Genomic DNA, 22,078 nt, shown 5'->3' on the forward strand with positions numbered 1-22,078 from the left:
ATCCTGTTGATCTGTGACCTTACCCCCAACCCTGTGCTCTCTGAAACATGTGCTGTGTCCACTCAGGGTTAAATGGATTAAGGGCGGTGCAAGATGTGCTTTGTTAAACAGATGCTTGAAGGCAGCATGCTCCTTAAGAGTCATCACGACTCCCTAATCTCAAGTACCCAGGGACACAAACACTGCAGAAGGCCACAGGGTCCTCTGCCTAGGAAAACCAGAGACCTTTGTTCACTTGTTTATCAGCTGACCTTCCCTCCACTATTGTCCTATGACCCTGCCAAATCCCCCTCTGCGAGAAACACCCAAGAATGATCAATAAAAAATTAAATAAATAAACAGATAAATAAATAAATAAATAAAAAAGAATGTTGAATATTGGCCCCCACTCTCGTCTGGCTTGTAGAGTTTCTGCTGAGAGATCCGCTGTTAGTCTGATGGGCTTCCCTTTGTGGGTAACCCAACCTTTCTCTCTGGCTGCCCTTAACATTTTTTCCTTCATTTCAACTTTGGTGAATCTGACAATTATATGTCTTGGAGTTGCTCTTCTCGAGGAGTATCTTTGTGGCGTTCTCTGTATTTCCTGAATCTGAATGTTGGCCTGCCTTGCTAGATTGGGGAAGTTCTCCTGGATAATATCCTGCAGAGTGTTTTCCAACTTGGTTCCATTCTCCCCGTCACTTTCAGGTACACCAATCAGACGTAGATTTGGTCTTTTCACATATTCCCATATTTCTTGGAGACTCTGTTCGTTTCTTTTTATTCTTTTTTCTCTAAACTTCCCTTCTCACTTCATTTCATTCATTTCATCTTCCATCACTGAAGCCCTTTCTTCCAGTTAATCGCATTGGCTCCTGAGGCTTCTGCATTCTTCACATAGTTCTCCAGCCTTGGCTTTCAGCTCCATCAGCTCTTTTAAGCACTTCTCTGCATTGGTTATTCTAGTTATACATTCGTCTAATTTTTTTTCAAGTTTTTAACTTCTTTGCCATTGGTTTGAATTTCCTCCTGTAGCTCGGAGTAGTTTGATCATCTGAAGCCTTCTTCTCCCAACTCATCAAAGTCATTCTCCGTCCAGCTTTGTTCCGTTGCTGGTGAGGAGCTGCGTTCCTTTGGAGGGGGAGAGACGCTCTGCTTTTCAGATTTTCCAGTTTTTCTGCTCTGTTTTTTCCCCATCTTTGTGGTTTTATCTACTTTTGGTCTTTGATGATGGTGATGTACAGATGGGTTTTTGGTGTGGATGTCCTTTCTGTTTGTTAGTTTTCCTTCTAACAGACAGGACCCTCAGCTGCAGGTCTGTTGGAGTTTGCTAGAAGTCTACTCCAGACCCTGTTTGCCTGGGTATCAGCAGCGGTGGCTGCAGAACAGCGGTGGCTGCAGAACAGCAGTGGCTGTAGAACAGCGGATTTTCATGAACCACAAATGCTGCTGCCTGATCGTTCCTCTGGAAGTTTTGTCTCAGAGGAGTACCCGGCCCTGTGAGGTGTCAGTCTGCCCCTACTGGGGGGTGCCTCCCAGTTAGGCTGCTCAGGGGTCAGGGACCCACTTGACGAGGCAGTCTGCCCGTTCTCAGATCTCCAGCTGCGTGCTGGGATAACGACTACTCTCTTCAAAGCTGTCAGATAGGGACGTTTAAGTCTGCAGAGGTTACTGCTGTCTTTTTGTCTGTGCCCTGCCCAGAGGTGGAGCCTACAGAGACAGGCAGGCCTCCTTGAACTGTGGTGGGCTCCACCCAGTTCCAGCTTCCCGGCTGCTTTGTTTACCTACGCAAGCCTGGGCAATGGCAGGCGCCCCTCCCCCAGCCTCGCTGCCACCTTGCAGTTTGATCTCAGACTGCTGTGCTAGCAATCAGTGAGACTCTGTGGGCGTAGGACCCCCTGAGCCATGTGCGGGATATAATCTCCTCGTGTGCCATTTTTTAAGCCCGTTGGCAAAGCGCAATATCAGGGTGGGAGTGACCCGACTTTCCAGGTGCCGTCTGTCACCCCTTTCTTTGACTAGGAAAGGGAACTCCCTGACCCCTTGCACTTCCTGAGTGAGGCAATGCCTCGCCCTGCTTCGGCTCGCACACAGTGCACTGCACCCACTGTCTGGCACTCCCTAGTGAGATGAACCCGGTACCTCAGATGGAAATGCAGAAATCACCCAGCTTCTGCGTCGCTCACGCTAGAAGCTGTAGACCGGAGCTCTTCCTATTCAGCCATCTTGGCTCCACCCCACGCCCCCCCCCCACCCCCCGCTGATATCATGGTATTAACAACTTTTTGTCGATACATTTGGCAACTTAGATTAAATGAACAAATTCTTTGAAAACACACCTTACCATATAAAAAAGTAAAAAATACTGTAGTCTAATATTCATTTAAAAACTGAATCTGTAATTGAAAATTTTCCTACAAAGAAGCTTCCAGGGCCTGATAGCTTCACTGGAGAATTTCCACAAATATTTAAGGCAGAAACAGTGCTAATCTTATTTAAACTATTTCAGAAAAAAGAGAAATAAAAAACACCTCCAAACTTGCTTTACAAGACCAATATAAACCTGATTTTAAAAATCTGACATTTTATTATTATATTTTATAAGCAAGGAAAGAAAAAATTACAGGCCAATATCACTCATAAGCATAAATGTGAAAATGCTAACTAAAATATTAGCAAATCAAACATAGTGACATATAAAAATTATATATCATGACCACATGGTGTTTATTCTAAGAATGCAGTTACTTTAGCATTATTTTAATGTAATTCACCACATTAACAGAATAAAGGAGAAAAAGTATATAATTGTCTTGATAGATATAGAAACATTATTTAACAAATTCAACACTTTTTCAAATTAAACTACCAGAAAACAGGAATAGAAAGGAACTTTTCTAATCTAATGAAGGATATCTACAAAAACCCTTAGCTAACATCTTTTAACATAAACTAGTGAATGCTTTTCCTCTGAGGTTAGAAACAAGACAAGGCTACTATCACTGCTTCTATTCATCATCGTACTGAAGATCCTAGCCAGTGCAATATGGCAAGAAAACAAATTGAAAAGTATGAGACTTGAAAGAATAAAACTATTATTTGCTCACATACATGGTGATGTATGCAAAAAATTCAAAAGGGTCTATAAACAAACTATTAGAATTAATAAGCAAATTTGGAAAGGTCATTTAAACAAGGTGACTTTTCAGAAATCAACTGTATATTTATATACTAGTAAAATAAATTGGAAATAGAACCTTAAAAACCACCATTTACAACTGAATTTTTAAAATCAAATAAGAATACATACAATGAAAAATTGCAAGATATCCACCCTATAAAACAGTATTTAGAGAAATTAAATAAGACCTAAATACATGGATTTACATAAACACTTCATGTTTACAGATTGGAAGAATCAATATTGTTTCTCTCCAAATAGCAATCTCTCTCCAAATTGATCTACAGATTTTGTGACATCTCAATCAAAATACTGGAAGTAAATTGAAAAGCTGATTCTAAAATATACATATAAAAATGCAAAAAAACCCAGAATAGCCAAAATGATGTTGAATAAGAATAAAGTTGGAGGACTCGTACCATCAGATATACTTATTGTAAATCTACAGTAGTTAAGAAGACTATGTGGGTTTGGTGCAAAGACAGATAAATAGAAGAATGAAGTAGGATAGAGTCCAACAACAGACCCACACTTACATGGTCAATTGATTTTTGACAGTGGTGCCACTGCAATCCAGTGGGTAGAGAATGCCTTTTAAATAAATGGCCTAATGTCTTAGATCAATTGGATATTCATATGGGAAAAAAATGAAGCTTGATCCCTACCTCACACCAAAATTAATTTGAAATGGATTCTAGATCTACATGTGAAAAACAAAACAATAAAGCTTCCAAAAGAAAATACAGAATCATATCATTATGATATTGGGATAGTCCAAAAGTTGTTAAAACACCAAAGCCATTACCCATAAAGTAGGCCTCATTAAAATTAAGAACTTCTGTTCATTAAAAGACATCAGGAGTGTGAAAAGGCAAAATATATACTGGGATAAGATATTGGCAATACATATATCTGAGAAATCAATAAAACAAAAAACAATTAAACTTTGGGCATAAAACTTAAGCACTTCACAAGAAAGGATATTCAAATGGCCAATCAGCACATGAGAAGGTGTTCAACATTATCACTCATCAGGAAAAAGCCAATTGAAACCACAATGAACATCACTACAAACTTTCTAGAATGAGTAAAAAGAAAAAGATTGTGAATATTAAGTGTTGGCAAGAACGTGGCACACCTGGAACTCACTCATGTACTGTTTTTGAGAGTGTAAATTGATACAATTACTTTGGAGAACTGTTTGGAAATTTCGTATTAAGTGTACACCAAATTTTGATATTTACAGCTAAAAGCATTCTAACTGTTGCAAATAGGGTCATATTGCTTATATTATTTTGAGCATGTGCTTTCATTTTACAATATGAAATATTGTAAAATAACTTTTTCCATAATAGGATTTTTAATGGCTGCACTGTATTCAATGTGTTATGAGACGTTTAGGTGTTGCCAGTTTGAATTAAAAATTTAAGTAATTTGAATTGTAGGTAACTACCCAAGATACCTTAGAGTACACATGTCCATCAAAAAAGCATGTATGAAACTTTACAGCAGCCTTGTTTAAAATAGCCAAGAGTTAGACACAACTCAAATGTCCATCAACGGTAAAATGGATCATTGGTATAGTCATATAATGGTGATACCACACAGCAAAAAATGGAACAAACCTACTATTCTCAACAACGTGAATGAATCACACAGATACAATGATGAGCACAAGGAGTAGGTGTAAAAGTCAACATACATGTAATTTCACTTATGTGAAGTTCAAGAATTGGCAAAACTCACTTGTGATGATAGAATCTGAGTAACGGTTACTTCTGTGGGTACTGGCTGGGTGGAGGAACAAATGATTCCCCCAGGACTCGAAATGCTCTGTTTCTTGATTTGGGTGTTGGTTATATGAGGGTTTTCAGGTTGTGAGAATTAAGCATGATTTGTGTAATTTTCTGTATATACGTTATACTTCAATGCAAAGTTAAAAATAGAATGCTAACAAGGAAAGTTGGTAACAATGGCAGATTACAAATCAATGCAAAGTTTTGGAGGGAAATTTAAGGAAAAGCCTTGATAATATATACCACCATTACCCAATATTTTGTTTCTAGAAAATTACCCCTAAAACCAAACAAATATGCAAAGATTTGTGCTGGGTGTTGTCACACCATTATGTATAATGGCAAAAACTGGCAACACCTAAATGTCTCACAACATGTTGAATACAGTGCAGCCATTCAAAATCCTATTACAGGAGAAAGTTATTGACTTTTGAAAATGTTCATGGTATATTATGAAATGAAAGAGCATGCTCAAAATAATACAAGCAATATGATCCTATTTGCAACAGTTAGAATGCTTTTAGCTGCAAATAATGAAATACCTTTCTAAAATAAGGGCAGATTATTATCTCAAATAACAGGAGTCCAAAGATAGGGCAATTTCAGGGTTGGCTAATGAAGTTGCTCAAAAATGTTATCCGGGATCTAGATTTCTTCTTTGGTGTTGGTTTTTGTTTTCAGCCTAGTTCTTCCTCGCTTGCTGGATGGCTGCAGCAGTTCCCTGAATCTCCACCTTATAGAGCCAAGCTGAGCAACAGAAAGAGGACCATCATCTTCTGTGGACCTCTAAGAGCAAGGAAAACATTCCCCCAAAGTCATTCTTGTGCATCTCACTGGCCAGAACTGTATCACATGTCCAATGTCTAAACTATTCACAGAAAAGGGAAATGCGATCACTGTCATTATCTTAAACCAATCATGATTGGATTCCCTGGAGCTGCGCTGTGCAGGGGGTCACTTTCCCTGAGCCCATGACAACAAGGAGCTTGAACACTTCTACAAAACAAGAGCTTTGCCAACCAAGAAGAAGTGAGCAGAAGTGAAGACAGACTGCCACTGAATAGGCAACCCACAGTGTTCACCCCATCAAATACACACCAAAAAGGCATAAACCAAGTTCTGAACTTGCTCATAAGCCTCACCTCTGGGTAGTAAAACTGTGGTTGATTTATTTTAGTGTTTTGCTCATGGTTTTCGTCACTGGACATGTATTATGTTATAATAAAAAAGTCTTAAATGTTATTTTTAAAACAATAATTTAAAAATAAAAGGGAGCTTGCGGATCATTAAGCACATCCCCAGCACTTTGCAAATTGAAAAGACATGTCCCTGAAAGGTAGAGTAATGCTTATGAAGCCACAGTCATTTCCTTTCTACTTCTGTTTCCATTCTATTCCTCCATCCTTTCACAATCTGCCTCTGAGCTACTCAAAGTCTGACTTCAAAGTGATGCTGGATGGAAGGGACCTCTAAGGACATCGAAGTTAACCTCTTACAGGAAACCCAGAATGAGAGCAGCTTACTCAAAGTCACCCAGCTACCTAAGGAGAAGACCCAAAGATAGTAATAGGCGCTTTAGAAATCCTCTGATGAGTATACTTCTCCAATTCCTAAAGCCAGCCCAGGGGCAGCAAAGATTGAGCAAAACCCAGGAAAATACTAATGGCTCAGCCATCTTGCTGTGGAAAGAGGAGCAACACCCTGCTTAAGAATGTGCCACACACACCCCATCCCCATCCCCATCCCCAAATTAAAGTAAAAGTCCTCTTTCTAGTGTTACCTCTCTGCTGTTAACCTTGCCTTCTCTGCCAGCTGCATTCCCATAGGCTGGAAACACGTCCAATTTTCTCCCAACCTTTAAACAATAAAAATATTTTAACTCTGCCTTCTCTTTCTAACACTTTTCATCCAAATAGCTCAAAAAGATAATCTGTGCTTTCTTTTTCTAATTCCTTACCTCTCATTTTCTCCTCAACTCATTCCAATCTGCTATACCACTTCCATGAGGTAATACCACTAAAATTGTTCTTGTTAAGGACATAAGTGACTCCTATCATGAAATCTGAGGAAATCCTTAAGTTCTTATCTTACTGGACCTCCCTGTTGCATTCAACCCTATTGTCCACTTTCTCTTTCTGAATGCTCTGCTCTCTTGGTTCCCAAGATATCTTGCTTTCCCCAATTCTCATAACTTTCTGGCCATAACTTTTTCTTCGTAGGTGGGAAGATGTATAAAGACATATTTCTGATGATATTGTTTTAACAGCTTGATCCAGCCATGCCTGAAGCCTGACCCAGATTTTTTTAGTTATAGGAGCCAACACATTATTCTTTTTGCTCAAACCAGTGTTCGCTGAGTTTCGGGCACTGACCAGTGGAGCTCAGCACAGCAGTGGAATCCTCTCCCTTGGTAACTCCTTCCCTTCTTCTACTGGCATGTGCAGCACTAATGATAGTACTACCTAGACACAGGTCCCCAACAGGCACATAGTGGAGGCTAGACATACAGTTAGGGAGGAGTAACTCAAGAATGGCAAATTTGGATCCTCCAAACAGAGCAGCTTGCCTCAACATACACCCCAGCTCATGGGTCTCATTTGATGCAGAGAGCAGGCTAAACCAAATGGATTTTGCCAGCTAAGCACTGCCACAACCATCAGCACTGTTTGAGATGGGCCCCCAAATGCCAATCTGCTTCCTGGCACAGGAACCCTGAAGGGCAATCTCTCTGCCAGCCTTTGCCCTCTGCAGCTGGGTGAAGCTCACCTAAGACTACCCTACATCTCTATACACCCCCAGAGGGCAAGGCACACATGGGAAATCAATGACTCACCTACACAATTGCTGGGAAAGCTCACATCAGCTACGAATGGTGATTAGGCGAGTCCTTTGTTTAAAAATGGGAAGAGACAGTGAAAATTTTCTGGACATGCAAGGAGAGTCAGTGGCCTGAACTGAATACTCGGACCAAATAGCTCATGCTGAAATAGGGTTAATGCAGGAGATATGGAAGAAAACTTTAGTCTTACGATCATGTTCCTTGAGACTCATAAGCATACTCCCTGACAAAATAATCTCAGGCAGTTACAAAAAAAAGTTATAGAGACTAGCATAAACTTGAGTTCAAAACTAACAAAGCCCACTCACACAAAAATTTAGAATAGCAGACAGGTGTGGAGGCACAAGCCTGTAATTCCAGCACTTTGGGAGGCTGAGGTGGGCAGATCGCTTGACTCAGGAGATTGAGACCAGCCTGGGCAACACAGCAAAACCCTGTCTCTACAAAAAATACAAAAATTAGCTGGATGTCGTGGCATGTGCCTGTAGTCCCAGCTACTTGGGAGGCTGAGGTGGGAGAATCGCTTGAGCCTGGGAGGTCGAGGCTGCAGTGAGCTGAGATTGCACCACTGCACTCCAGCCTGAGCAACAGAGTGAGACCCTGTCTCATGAAAAAAAAAAAAAAAAAGAATAGTATTTCAACATTATAATTAGCCACACATTTTTTTTAATTTTTAAAAAATGTATAATAGCAATTTGATGCAGCAGCATATTAAGGAAGAACTTGACATATTTTATCCTAGAAATTCAAAGATGACTTAATAATTATCAAATCCTATAATGTTTTCCATGTTTGCAAATTATTGCAGAGCAATAATCATTACATCTAGAGGTCAATATGGAAAAATAGGTGCTGATACTGATAGATACAAAAAAAGGCATTGGTAAAAATTCCATTTTAGCTGGGCACAGTGGCACACAGTTGTAGTCCCAGCTACTAAGGAGGCTGAGGCAGGAGGGTAGTTTGAGCCCAGCCTGGGCAACATAGTGAGACCCCCATCTCTAAAAAGAAGAATCCAATTTTAATTATACTCTCTCTCTCTCTCCTACTAAAATAGGAACAAAAGGACATTTCTAGAATGTAATGAGATTATCAGAAGGCTGCAGGAAACATCATGAAAACAGGAGAAAACCTGCCTTAGCAAACAAGAATGCTTGCTGTCTCCATTCCTAATCATCGTTTTGGAGCTTCTAGCTAATGCAATAATATAAGAAAATTAACCAAGATTCATAAATATTTTTTAAAAGGAAGGCACAAAGTAATTATTTGCATGAGATACTCTTGTCTATCAAAAAAGTCCCAGAGAATCAGCTCAGAACTAATGAAAACAATATGTGAATTTAGTAAGATAGCTGGTCAGAATATACATTTATAAAAATCAATAGCTTTCCAAATCCTAGCTTTCCAAATCCTAGCTTTCCAACAGCAAGGACAATTTAGAAAATAAATGTAGTTGAAAAAGATCCTACTCACAATAGCAGCAAAAACTATCACATACCTAGAAATAAACCTAAACAGAAATATGTTAGGTTTATAAGAAGCAAACTATAAAACTTCACTGGAGATCATAAAAGAAGACTTAAATACGATGGAAAAATGCACCAGGTCCCTGAAGGAAAACTCAATATTATGGGAATGTCAATTCTCCTCAAATTAACCTATAAATTTAATGGCATTCCCATCAAAATCCCAATGGCTTCCTCTCCAAAACCCATAACCCGAGTCTAACGATGAGAAAAACATCAGACAAACTACAATAGAGGATTCTTCCACAAAAGGCCTGCCCAGGACGCCTCAAAAATGAGCTATCAAAAACAAGGGAAGTATGAGAAACTGTCCCAGCCAAGAGGGGCCTAAGAAAACAGGATGAGTAAATATAATGTGGATGAGATCCTAGAACAGAAAAAAGTACTTTAAGTAAAAAGCTAAGGAAATTGGAACAATCTATGAACTTAATGTAGGATTTTGGTTCATTACTTGTGGCCAATGTATTGTACTAATGGAAGGTGTTAGTAATAGGGGGAACTGGGTACAGGGTATATGAGAACTCTTTGTAATAGCTTTGCCATTTTTCTGTAAACCTAAAATTGCTTTAAAACATAATATCTAGTTTTTAAAAGTTCCAATGGATTTTGAAGGGGAAGAAGAGAAAATGTTTCCATTTTTATTTTAAATGTTACCTGAAATGATAACAGAGTGATAACAGGACAGAATTCCCATTTTAAAATTAATGTGTGCCTAGTAAGCCAAGGTGAAGTGAAAAGGTGTCCATCTCCTTCTCCTCTTGAAAAACCATCCTGGAACAAGCAGAACAAAAAACACAACACAAAATCCACCTTGGATAAAACAAGGAGGCATCTAAAGTATTACCAGATTGCAACATAGGCAGGTGGAAGACAGCTGGAGGAAGGGCTGCCTTAGTATAGAAGATGGAATCAGATCTGAGTACCCAATGCGGGACACTGGAACGCAGAAAGCCAATTTGCCCACAAGGAATCACAGGAAAGGCTTAGAAATGGCAAGAACCAGGTCCCTTAGAAGGCCGAAGTGAGGGCTGCGGCTGAAAATAGAAGGATCATTTTCCAAACCTTATTAAAGAAGCACTGAGACCCCCAAATTGCCCATCCCAACCCCACCCAAGGCAGTTCCCTTGCTGTCCCTGTGGACCACCATAGTCCTTTCCTAGAGCGATGGTCATAGACAGACTTCTAAGTTGTTTTCACCAGGCACTGAGGAGGGTGGGAAACTGCTGAATCAAAAACAGATGGGGGCTGGGCACAGCGGCTCCTGCCTGTAATCCCAGCACTTTGGGAGGCCGAGGCGGGTGGATCACTTGAGGTCAGGAGTTCAAGACCAGCCTGGCCAACATGGTGAAACCCCCATCTCTACTAAAAACACAAAAAAAGAAAAAAAATTAGCTGGGTGTGGTGGCAGACACCTGTAATTCCAGCCACTCGGGAGGCTGAAGCAGGAGAATTGCTTGAACCTGGGAGGCGGAGGTTGCAGTGAGCTGAGATCGCACCACTGCACTTCAGCCTGGGCGAGGGAGTGAGACTCTGTCTCAAAAACAAACAAACAAAACAAACAAACAAACAGATGGGGCCGAGGCAGGCAGATCACTTGAGGTCAGGAATTTGAGACCAGCCTTGCCAACATGGTGAAACCCCGTCTCTACTAAAAATATAAAAATTAGCCAGGCTTGGTGGCACACGCCTGTAACCCCAGCTACTCGGGAGGCTGAGGCAGGAGAATTTCTTGAATCCGGGAGGCGGAGGTTGCAGTGAGCTGAGATCGCAGCACTGCACTCCAGCCTGAGTGACAGAGACTCCGTCTCAAAAAAAAAAAAAAAAAAAAAAGAAAAAGAAAAGAAAACACAGATGGGAGGCCGGGTGTGGCGGCTCATGCCTGTAATCCCAACACTTTAGGAGGCCAAGGCAGGAGAATTGCTCGAGCCCAAGAGTTCCAGACCAACCTGGCAACCTGGCGAGACCTCCTCTCTACAAAAAATAAAATTAGCCGGGCATGGTGGCGTGCATCTGTAGCCCTGGCTACTCAGGAGGCTGAGATGGGAGGACTGCTTGAACCCAGCAAGGTTACAGTGAGCTGAGATGGTGCAACTGAACTCCAATCCAGCCTGGGTGACACAGTAAGACCCTGTAAAGAAAGAGAGAAAACAAGCAAGCAAGCAAACAGATGGGTAAGGAGCTGTTTGAGCCCTCCAGTTCCTTCCCCACTCGGGTCCAAAATTAGAGATCCCTTCTGACCCAGCATTACCTTGAAGTCAGAGCAGGACTAGACTTATGACTCAACCCTTGTGTCCTCCCTCTGCGTGCACACATACACACACGCACACACACACACACACACATACGTGAGAAAGTGGAGGGTCATTCTTTGTTAAAGAAAGGAAGACCTACACCACACGGGGAAAACACAGCTTCACCCTCCAGTAAAGCATTCAGTCTGTGAATCCCAACCGCCTGGGTGTACCAAGCTTGTTGAGTAACTTGCTCTCAAAAATGAAAAGGCAGCCAAGGATCACCAGATATTTGAAGAAAGCCACTGCCTGAAAGGGAGCCCAATGAACAGGGGGGAAAAACTTGAAGAAGCAGGTAATACAGAGAACAGAAGGAAAAAAAGATATTCTTAGAGAAGAGAAAACATTGCATTCATTCAAAATAATGGAAGGAGGCTGGGTGTGGTGCTCCCGCCTATAATCCTAGTATCTTGGGCAGCCAAGGAGGGAGGATCACTTATACTCAGGAGTGCAAGACCAGCCTGGGGAACATAGTGAGACCCCATCTCTATAAAAAACTTTTAGAAATTAGACAGGCATGGCGGCATGTGCCTGTAGTCCCAGCTACTTAGGAGACTGAGGTGGAAGGATCGCTTGAGCCTAACAAGTTGAGGCTGCAGGGAGCCATGACCATGCCACTGAACTCCGGCCTGGGTGACAGAGCGAGACTTGTCTCAAAAATAAATAAATTTAGTGCATGATACACATGACACTACAAAAGAATGAGGAATAGATGGATTATTCTATAATTGGTGTTGGGGCAACTCTCCACTAAGGAAAACATAAAGTCACATCCCTATGCTATACTCTACACCAAAGTAAATTCCAGCTGTGTCAGATATTTAAACAAACAAACAAAAAGAGCAATCAGAAGAAAATCTTAAGATTTTTTTTTTTTACAATTTACTGAAGAAGGCCTTTCTAACTATGTTCGCAAAACTATAAAGGAAAAACAGAAAACATCTAAATTTCCATACAGCAAAAGACATCACAAATAAAGTTACAAAAATTGTTTGCATTGAGAAAACTGCATTACATATTTCAAACAAAGCATTTTGCTATCCTTAATATGTAAACTACATTTCTAAATCAATAAGAAAAATAAGGGCCCCAATTTTAAATGGACAAAGGACATAATCAAGCAATTTGCAAAAGAGGCATGAAAGATGAGTAAACATATTAAAATAAGCTCATCTTGCTAGTGGTGTCATATAATTTAAAACAACAATGAGATACATCAGTTGCAGAGCAAACCACTGAAGATTAAGCAGATTGATGGTGTTCAGCATAAGGGTGTCGGGGAAACAAGCAGGCTCATACAAAATCAATGAGAACTGACACAGGCACGAACACTTTGCAGGACAACTGGGCAAAATGTTTTATGACAACTGGGCAAAATGTTTTATGCAGTGGCTCACGCCTGTAATTCCAGCACTTTGGGAGGCCGAGGCAGATGGATCATGAGGTCAGGAGTTCAAGACCAGCCTGGCCAACATGGTGAAACCCCATCTCTACTAAAAACACAAAAATTAGCTGGGCATGGTGGCAGGCTTCTCTAATCCCAGCTACTTGGGAGGCTGAGGCAGGAGAATCGTTTGAACCCGGAAGGCGGAGCTTGCAGTGAGCAGAGATTGCACCACTGCACTCCAGCCTGGGTGACAGGGCGAGACTCCAACTCACACACACACACACACACACATACACACACACACACACACACACACACACAAAGTTTTTAGGATGTAAAGCAGGGCATATCCTTTGACCCTGAAATTTCATTTTGGGAACTCATCTTAAGGGAATAACCAGAGAAGCAAACAAAAGATACAACTAAGGATGTGTACTGCCGTATTTTTATGATAAAAAATGTGATCTAACCTAAATATCCATTCGTTTATATGCCTATGTGTTGGTCTTCCTTGGGATACTCTGAGCTTCACATAGGAAGGGACTGTAGGTGTCTCACTCATCTTAGTGGCTCTCATGTCTGACGTGTCAATCAGTGTTTTACAAATGGAGGGATGAGTTCAGGGAAAGAGAGAGAAACAATGTTGAAGTTTATTTGGAATCATTAAGCCCAGTGATTCCTATATTTCTTACTTTCATAACTGGAGGGAACTACTGTAGGTTTGTCAACCTTTTATTTTGCCAAGTAGGGTCCCTCAGAAAAACAATAACACCATTTTCATCTTCTACACATGCTATTATTACCCTTGCATAAAAGAAAAAGGACATTTGAACACCAAAAATAGTAGGAAATATATTATCTCAAAATGAAGATCATCCTTTAAATTGAATAGCTTTAGCTTTATGAAAATAATGCTACATTGCTTTATGGTTTTCATCTTCTCAAGGACAAGGGAAATGTTCTCTGACAAGGGTGGCCGTATGGATTGACATGTGGAAACTGGTCCCTCACTTTACAAATTGAGAGAAAACCAGTGAGGCTCTGAGCAGATACACGATCTGACTGTAGTCCCCCAGGAGTCAAATAACAGGGGTGGTACTAGAACCCACATCTCTTGGCTCCTGGCCCAGAGCTCTATTCTTTCACGACAGTGCTCTCCACCAGCAATGTGGCTGCACCATTTCTGGAATCAAGAATATTCCCCTATGGTGGGACTTTGGAGATCATTAAACATAACATCTACCTGGGCATAAATCATCTTCAGAAGAGCCCCCAACCTTGGCTTACACACCTCCAGTAACAGGAAGCTCACCACTTGCAGTGGCAGCCCCTATTTTTGTTGGGTGGCTCCATTGTTTCAGCAGTTCTTATTTTCCTGGAGCTTATCTGTCTCATTGTGGCTCCACCCAGCAGTCCTAAAGCTGCTCCCCAATCTGCATGAAGGTCTCTCAGGTTTAGGAGTATGTGGCATTCAGGAGTCTTCCTGGAGTCTCCTGGGACAAAAAAAAACAACCTCTCTAATGCCCCAGTCCCCATCCCTTTCTCTAGCATCCCTCTACAAGACTGAGAACATACTTCATCTCTTGAATGATGATTGAATCCAACATTCCCAGCCCTATTTACAGACAAGGAGACCGAACGAGTGCTGTAGAAACCATCAATTCCAATACTCAACACCATTGAGGTCTTCCAAAATGGAGAGAGTTGCCCAGAGTCTCAAGTTTGGAAAGAGTACTCCACAACTTGTACTCTAATCAGTGATTTCAACCTCTTTGATTTTACCAGTCTGCCAAGGTCCTGTCTAACAAGGCAAGCTCTACCGCTGGCTCTCAGCTGATATCTGGGGGTTTCCTTTGCCTATCCTCCTGGCTAGACACACTGTTAAGAAATTTTGGTGAATAACTGCGTGATCATCTACAAGCTCCATAAAGTCTTGGTTTTAATGTTGCAAGCAACAGAAATTGCTCTGGCTGATTTTGGTCACCAGCCTCCAAGGTGACCACCAAGGATCCCTCCTCCTGGTGGCTGCACCCTCGTGTAGTCCTCTCCCACACTGTACCAGGGTTGGTCTGTGTGACCACAGAATATGGCAGCAGTGATGGCATGTCACTTCTGAAATTAGTTTATAAAGGGCTGTGGCTTTCCTGGCCTGTCAGAAACTGTGTGATAATAAATGTTTACTGTCTTCAGCTGCTAAGTTTCGGGCTATTGGTTATGCAGCAATAGACAACTTGTAAATTGAAAAGGAACACAGTGAAAGGATTTCAGGTAGCTCATGATCCTCTGGAAGGCTGGAGAAACAGGTGTGGGGTGCACACAGCCAGAGCCACAGCCAAGATCATGCTAGAGACCTGATGTGGTAAAGACATTGCTCCCCAACCTGACCAACAGATGCCAAAGCCTGCACCACCAGCCCTAGCCCACAGCTCTGTTGGACCCAGCCACTGACATTACTGCTCCTGAGAACGGACTGCACTGCACCTCACCCATACCTGAAAGGACTGTCCATGATCCATGCTTCTATTATCTCTAGCTCCCAATTCAAAGTCAGGAAGATGCATCTGATTGACAGCCTGGGTCACGGACCAGTGCCTTACCTGCAGGGAGGCCAGGGAAGGGAGTTTTTGTTGTTTCAGCTTCTCCAGTGGGCAGAGAAAGGGCACACTCTGCTTCTCCCCAAGGCTCAGAAGGTGGGATGTTCTCCAGCCACTGGAAGGGGAATCAGATGCTGGGAAGCCAGAAAAAAAAGACACATGTTTGCTTCAATCTCATCTAGAATTCAGGGATAATTCAATGAGATGGTTTATGAGCATGTCTACAAACTCACTGGGACTCAGTAAATGTTTATCATCCAGATGGCAACCAAGGTGATCTCATGAAAACAAATCAAGTTCTGGGTCTCCCCAGCTTAAAAATACCAGTGGCTTTCACCGCACTTCAGAGAAAGCCAAACTGGAAAACCCTGGCAGAGATCCCACCCACTTCTCCCCACATCTGCTTCTTGTCCTTCTTGCCACACTGCACCCTGGGCACACTAGCCTTCTGCCACTTCATAGAACAAGCCAATTCCATCCTGCTCAGGGCCTTTGCACTGGCTGTGTCCCCTTCCCAGGAATTCTGCTACTCAACTCTTGGTGGAGCTGGCTCCTTTGTATCTAGCAAGACCCCCACTGAAATGCCACCTCCTCAGAGATGCCTTCCCTGTCCTCATGATCTAGGGATGCCCCTCACTCCCACGCCACTATTCCCATACCTCTCCACCTTTCCATGCCTCAACAGGAGGGACTAACGGGGGAGATTTTCTGGAGCACAGGTAGGGGATAGTGGTTTGGGCCTCCCAGGGAGCTGGTAGGAGCAAGGCAAGCTGCTTGTCAGTAGAGCAAAAAATGGCAACAATGATCTGACCCAAGGCATTTTGATCTTAGCCACTGTCAGCAGCTGGATGAGCAATTCCTTGGGCTTAAGCCAGTCCCTCCTTCCTTCCAAGAGAGGGATTCCTCAGCTGTTGGGTGAATGGACAAGATCAGAACAGAACTGTGCCTAGCTTAACGTGAGGCCTGTGGAATCCAGGTCCCTTCAGCAGCTCTTCCAAATGTGGATTTATTTAAAGCATTTATCTCTTACCATTAAAAAGGGGAACATCTTTAATAAAAGGCAGAGAAAACAAGGCTGAGCCAGGAGGATTAGAAGTAGTAAAGCAGTAATAAGGATGCAACTGCCAAAGCTGTTAGAAGTGAAGGTGGAATTTGGCTCTGAGCTTCCTGGCAACCCGTGCAAGAAGGGAAGGCTGATCAGTTACGGAGCTCCTCTTATTAGCAAGGAAGATGCTTGCCAGTTCCTTGGGGGAAGATGCAGTGTGTTTCAGTCTTAGTTTTTTCCAGGTACTAAATCCTTATTGAAATTTTGCCCTTGTGCTTTCAGGAAAGGTCATATGTGCAATAAACAATGTCCTTGTTTTACAACAAATGTGGAAGTGAATCCCCAGTGACTCTTCCTTCTAGGATCCAGGGGGCATTTACCTTGGAGCTAACAGGAAGTATTTTGCTTGGTGTCATTATTATTAGTAGGGGGTGGAGGGAAGGCCTCAGGTGGACTTTTCCTTCCAAAGAGGTGAACTCTATTCATTTAGAGTATCTCAGTAGCCTTCACAGGGACCTAGAGGTGACTGGGATTGTTAGTACATTTTTTGCAAGAAGAGGTCATAATGTACCTGGCCTTGAATCACAAAGTTCTGGTCAGCTCCTCTTTGTGAGATACGCTCAAGGGAGAAATTAAGGAAATATTTCACCATCCATTAGGCTGAAAAGCTGCATTATGGAAAAGGACAATGAACCAGAAATGACTAAGAGCAGATGACACTGAGCAATGGAGTCAGGCAGACCTAGGTTTGAATCTCACCCTGCCTCAAACTAGCTGTGTGACCTTGGGCAAGTCTCTTAACCTCTCTGAACATGGTTTCTCTGCCTGCAAAAAATAGTGATGATGATATCCTTCTTGGATTATTGAGATTATTGAGTATAGATGGTAATAACCCAGAAGGTGTGTACCATGTGCCCTATTCGCTTCAATCCTGTTCTCCTTCCCCTTTCCTTAAGTTCTCAGGAAATGCCAGTGGAGCTCTCATCTCATCCCTACTTCTGAGTTTCGGGCCCAACTCAGCCCGCAGAGGGAAACTGAGGCACTTCCTCACCAGACGTGCTTTGTCTAGACTGCTTGTCCGTGGTGATCACATTCAGGGTCTGGGACCACTTTCTGCCCACTTTCTGCCCACATTGACCCAGAGCACATGTGTCAACCCTCCAACTGCCTAGGGCTTCCCTTCTGAGATGTTTCCAACAATTCCCCCAGCCTTGTTTCAGATTACTTCCTGTGCCTTGGCCTCGACTATGTAACTACAGGGGCAGTTTCTTGAGGGCAAAATATAGAACCCCTGGTCCCAACTCTTCATGCCATGCAGGAAAACACTGGCCCCCAAAGAGGACAAGTCAAATGCTTCAGGCGACAGGTTGGGACTCAGACCTGGGTCTCTGGATCACACCGCATCTCTTTGCTCCCCATAGCCCCTGGACAAGTCCCAGTGTGACGCCTGAAGCGCTGACTCCCCAGCCTGCAATGCCTGAGGACCCAGTCTCACCCTACAGATGCAGCTGAGGACCTACGGCTTCCTGGCAAAGGAAGCCAGGATAGAAATGGATGGGGAGATTTAAATAGAAAACCAATGCCACAAGAAATTCCCTCCTTACCTCACTTCCAACTTGCCAGCTCATTCTCTTAAAGATCCTTTTGCTCTCTGGAGGCTGGGACCACACCCCTCCTTTATCTACTTCTCTTTTTGCCCTCATCTCCGATATCTCTGCCTCACCCTCTACCCCAGTCACTGCAGGACACATGTCCAACACCCTGGGTAGGTTGACGCCTCGAGGTCTTTGCTTCTGCTCTTTGCCTTCCTGGCAATGCCATCCTACCATTGGTGGAAATTCCAGGCCTACCTCTGACATCACTTCCTTGGTGAATCTTTCTCCTCAAAAGGAACAACAAATGGCTCCTTCCTCAGTGCTCTTTTCCCGGCCGGGCAATTGGCATCCAAAACCATGCTCAGTGCAACTGGAGGTGCATTCAGTTCTGAATTAATTGAAGTTATCTGCGAGTGCCTTCATCTCTTGGGCAGACCAAGACCTGCCTGAAGGATCTTGTCATTCTAATCGTGGAACCCCTCCCCCAACCCCCGTCCCCCAGTACCCGATACTCTGCCTGGCACCAAGCAGAGAAATACTCAGGAAACTTACAGTTGCATTGAACCTCATATAATGACAGGGTTGTTACTGTCTCTTGAGCATCTACTGAGAGCAGCTGGGTGCTGGGCCCTTTAAATACACTCTCATGGCTCCTTACACAGAGCCAGGAACGTCGGTATTACTGTGCACCACTTTGCAGATGTGGGAAATAAAGGCTCAGAGAGCAGAAGCCAGTTGCTCCAGATCACACAGCCAGTAACAGGCATGAGATTCCAAGAAGCTGTGTTTGTGACGCCAGAGTCAAGGGAAACAAATGATGTGGTACCCACAGTGCTCCCTCCCTCATCACCCCCACCGCCTCCAGCTCCACATCCAGATTCCAAAAGCCATGAGCACCCCCATCTGACCATGAACGCCCATCTGACCATGAACGCCCATCTGCGGATCGCCAGCAGCGAGGTTGACACGGAACTCCTTCTGCCTTGGGAGGAGGCTTCCCTGGGGTAGTACCCTCTGGGGGCCTCCTGGGCAACTCTTGCAGGGCTTTGTGGATGTTTGGGGGAAGCATTGGACAGCGCCTCGCCCAGGTGCCTTCCTGGGAATCACCAACTGGGGTTTACTGCCCCAATTTTGGAGCCTGCACAGAGCATCCTCCCTTGGTAGGAGAGACGTCGCCATTGGGCCACAGGACTTGTAGAGGACGCCACGAGAAAGGGGTTGATTGGGGAATGGTTGTCCTGGTTACGCCACCCTGCAGTGTCCCTTGCCCTCCTCCAGGGCTTCCAGCCCCATCACAACCTGTCAGTTTTCCAGGCGCTCAGGAAAGCATGTCAAGCACTCAAGCACTCTGACAATTCCACCCCCGGCCCAGTCTTTCCCTCTTCACCCCCTCTCAGTGATGTCGAATCCCATTTCACAGATGGAGAAACTGAGGAATCGAGCAAGTGAATGCCGCTTAAACATCTTTTCCAAGCCAGCCAGGGACCAGCCCCTCCAGTTCTCAGAATCTCTCTCCCTCTGTAACATATTTTGAGTTGAAGAACATGTGCGATTCGTGACTACAAAACCGCAACCCCACATAAAGAGTTAATATTTTTAACGAACCCCAAGCCCCGCACCCTCAGCCTTCGCGGGACGCCTGCGTTTCGCAACTTCAGTTTGTATCTCCAAACTGCTGAGCATTCAAAGGGTTAAATGGGACCGGGAGGGGGCCAGCCGCGGAGCCCTGAAAGGGTTAAAAATCCAAACGCGTCGACTCCCCCCGACTATTTGGTTCCAAATGGACAGCCACGCGACCGGGAGAGTCAGGGAGCCCCCCTCGCAATGACTTTTTTAAAATTTGAGAACTTTTACTGCCGACCCCAAAAGAGTATCCCAGTTCGAAAGTTCTCTCTTAATCTTTTCTTTTTTTCATCTATTTTTTTCTCGATTTCTCCACGGGCTGGATTATAAAACGCTCCCTCTCCCTTTGGGTTTGGAGAGCCGGGTTCCCCCCTCTGGGCAGGGCGCGGGCCTAAGGGGCCCCGGGAGTTTTCTCCGGGGCCGGGTCGGGACGCGGCTGGTGAGTCCCGGCTCCGGCCCCTGAATTGGGGGGTCCGCGTCTGCCCCAAACGCCGCTTTCTTCCGTTTTCCATGTCATTTCCTGTACTAATAAGATGGTGGTCAAAGCAGGGGAGGAGAGCAGCAGCGAGTCGCCGCCGCCGCCGCGCCGAGGCTGGCGCTGAAACTTTGCCTCGCCGGGGACCAGCGCGCCCGCAGCGCGGCCGCTCCCGCCGCGGGGGCCGCCAGCCGAGGCCGCGCCGCCTCCGCCGAGCCGCCCGCCGGGCCGCCCTCGCCGCCCGGGCCCCGCGGCTGCCGCAGCATTCCCGGGAAGGTGAGTCAGCCCCGGTAGCCAATGTGGCCATTGAAAATGGCTTCGGAGAGCGCTCGGCAGTTTGCCAGCGAGCGCGGGGGCCGCCGGTGCGGGGGCCGGGAGCGGCGGCTGGGGGCGTGGGCGGCCGGGGGTCTCGGCGCGGGCGCGGGGCGGGGGTCCGGGCGGCGCGGGCGCGGGGTGGGGGGCGGCCCGCCGTGGCCGCGAGGTGGGTGAACCCTCGGCAGGTAGCTGCCGCCCCCGCGGGAGCCGGGGGCCGCCCTCCGCCTCCTTCCTCCCAGTTCGCTCGCTCCTCGCCTTGTTACAATGTAGCCTTTTCTCTCCGCAAGCGGCGCGCCCGCTGACGGACGTGGCCGCCGACCAATGGGAGTGGCGGCCCCGGCCGAGCGCTCGGAATGAGAACGCGGTGACACGGGCGGGGCGGGGCGCGGACGCCGACGCCAGAGGGCTCGCCGCGGCCGCCGGCCTAGTTCTCTCGGACGCCCTCGGCCCCGCGCCGTGGGCTGCTGCGGGGGGCTCGGGGATGAAGGTGGGAGGCGTCCTTTGGGATGCAACGAAGCCTTCTCCATCGCGGTTCGCGATTGCCCGCGAAGCGTGGCCGAGCCGGAGGGCATTTCTGGAATGCGTTTTAAGTGTCAGTTGCGGTGTAGACTCTTCGGGAAACCTCTCCGGAGCGTAGCCTCCACCCCCCACTCGCAGTCCCCAAGGTACTCTCCTATGCAGAAACTGCAGAAACTTAGCGGCCAATGACCTCTCTCCGGTCAAGGCCAGCGTGCTCTAGGCGAGTCGCTGCAAAGAGAATACCAATGTCTTGGGCGATGCTGGTGAAAAATTGCTGGTGTGTGTCTAGAGCCCAGTTGGGAGATGGGGGCTTAGAACCCCCCAGGCTGGGCTGGGATTTAGGGGAGAAAAATGTGAAACCTCTCCTCTTTCCTAGACGTTTGCTTCGTGTGGAGAAAGGCTGTGCTGTATAATGTAGAGTGGCTGTAAGGAAACACACCCAGCCCTTTGTGCGTGGGGCCAGGAGGCAATGATGAGAGATTGCTCTTGGTACCTGGAAACCCTATAAACTTCGGGGGTTTGGGGACAGAAGAATTTTCTGTGGAGCATGATGCCTGTAGCACCCAAGCTGGTCCTTGCCCACATTTCCTCTTGGGAGGGAGGAAGGTTCGGGCTTTCCTAGGGTCATTGTTGGAGGTGTAGGGTCATGGTTGGGGAGCAGGGCACAGTCTTTGCCCGCCGAGTCTCTGAAAGGTGGACAAGCAGAGTTCTATAGGGCACGTGTAGAAACCTCCCCTTCTGGGAATAGAACCCAGACCTCTTGCTGTATTCAGTTTAATGGAAAGGCTTTCTCTCTTTGAATTCTACCTCCTCCTCATAGTCACTGTCTGACTTTGGACTTCACATCGTTGTCTTTGGCCTCTCTGAGCCTTGTGTCTCCATCCCTGAGTCCAACAAAACCTGCCTGGCAAGG

At 45.1% G+C, this 22,078-nt stretch overlaps 1 protein-coding gene and 1 long non-coding RNA gene across 5 annotated transcripts in view; one reads left to right on the forward strand and one right to left on the reverse strand.

The window, feature by feature from the left end:
- The window catches only part of LOC129525282 (uncharacterized), a 41,288-nt gene extending 21,848 nt beyond the window's left edge, over nt 1–19,440 (reverse strand). For 2 of the 3 annotated variants that reach the window (XR_008669453.2, XR_008669452.2), the window contains exons 1-2: nt 18,786–19,440; nt 15,597–15,727 (exon numbers count right to left, since the gene is read on the reverse strand). This is a non-coding gene — a long non-coding RNA (uncharacterized lncRNA). Of the gene's footprint in view, nt 1–15,596; nt 15,728–18,242; nt 18,721–18,785 lie in introns of those variants that run through there. The other variant, XR_008669454.2, reaches the window with a different exon arrangement.
- A 1,078-nt stretch (nt 19,441–20,518) lies between these two features.
- Nucleotides 20,519–22,078, forward strand: part of PRDM11 (PR/SET domain 11) — an 88,530-nt gene continuing 86,970 nt past the window's right edge. The window contains exon 1 of one of the 2 annotated variants that reach the window (XM_055354732.2): nt 20,519–20,607. The gene's annotated coding sequence lies outside the window, so the exon portion shown is untranslated. Of the gene's footprint in view, nt 20,608–21,103; nt 21,312–22,078 lie in introns of those variants that run through there. The other variant, XM_004050987.4, reaches the window with a different exon arrangement.

The sequence above is a fragment of the Gorilla gorilla genome, chromosome 9, assembly GCF_029281585.2.
Source record: "Gorilla gorilla gorilla isolate KB3781 chromosome 9, NHGRI_mGorGor1-v2.1_pri, whole genome shotgun sequence".
Lineage (NCBI taxonomy): Eukaryota > Metazoa > Chordata > Mammalia > Primates > Hominidae > Gorilla > Gorilla gorilla.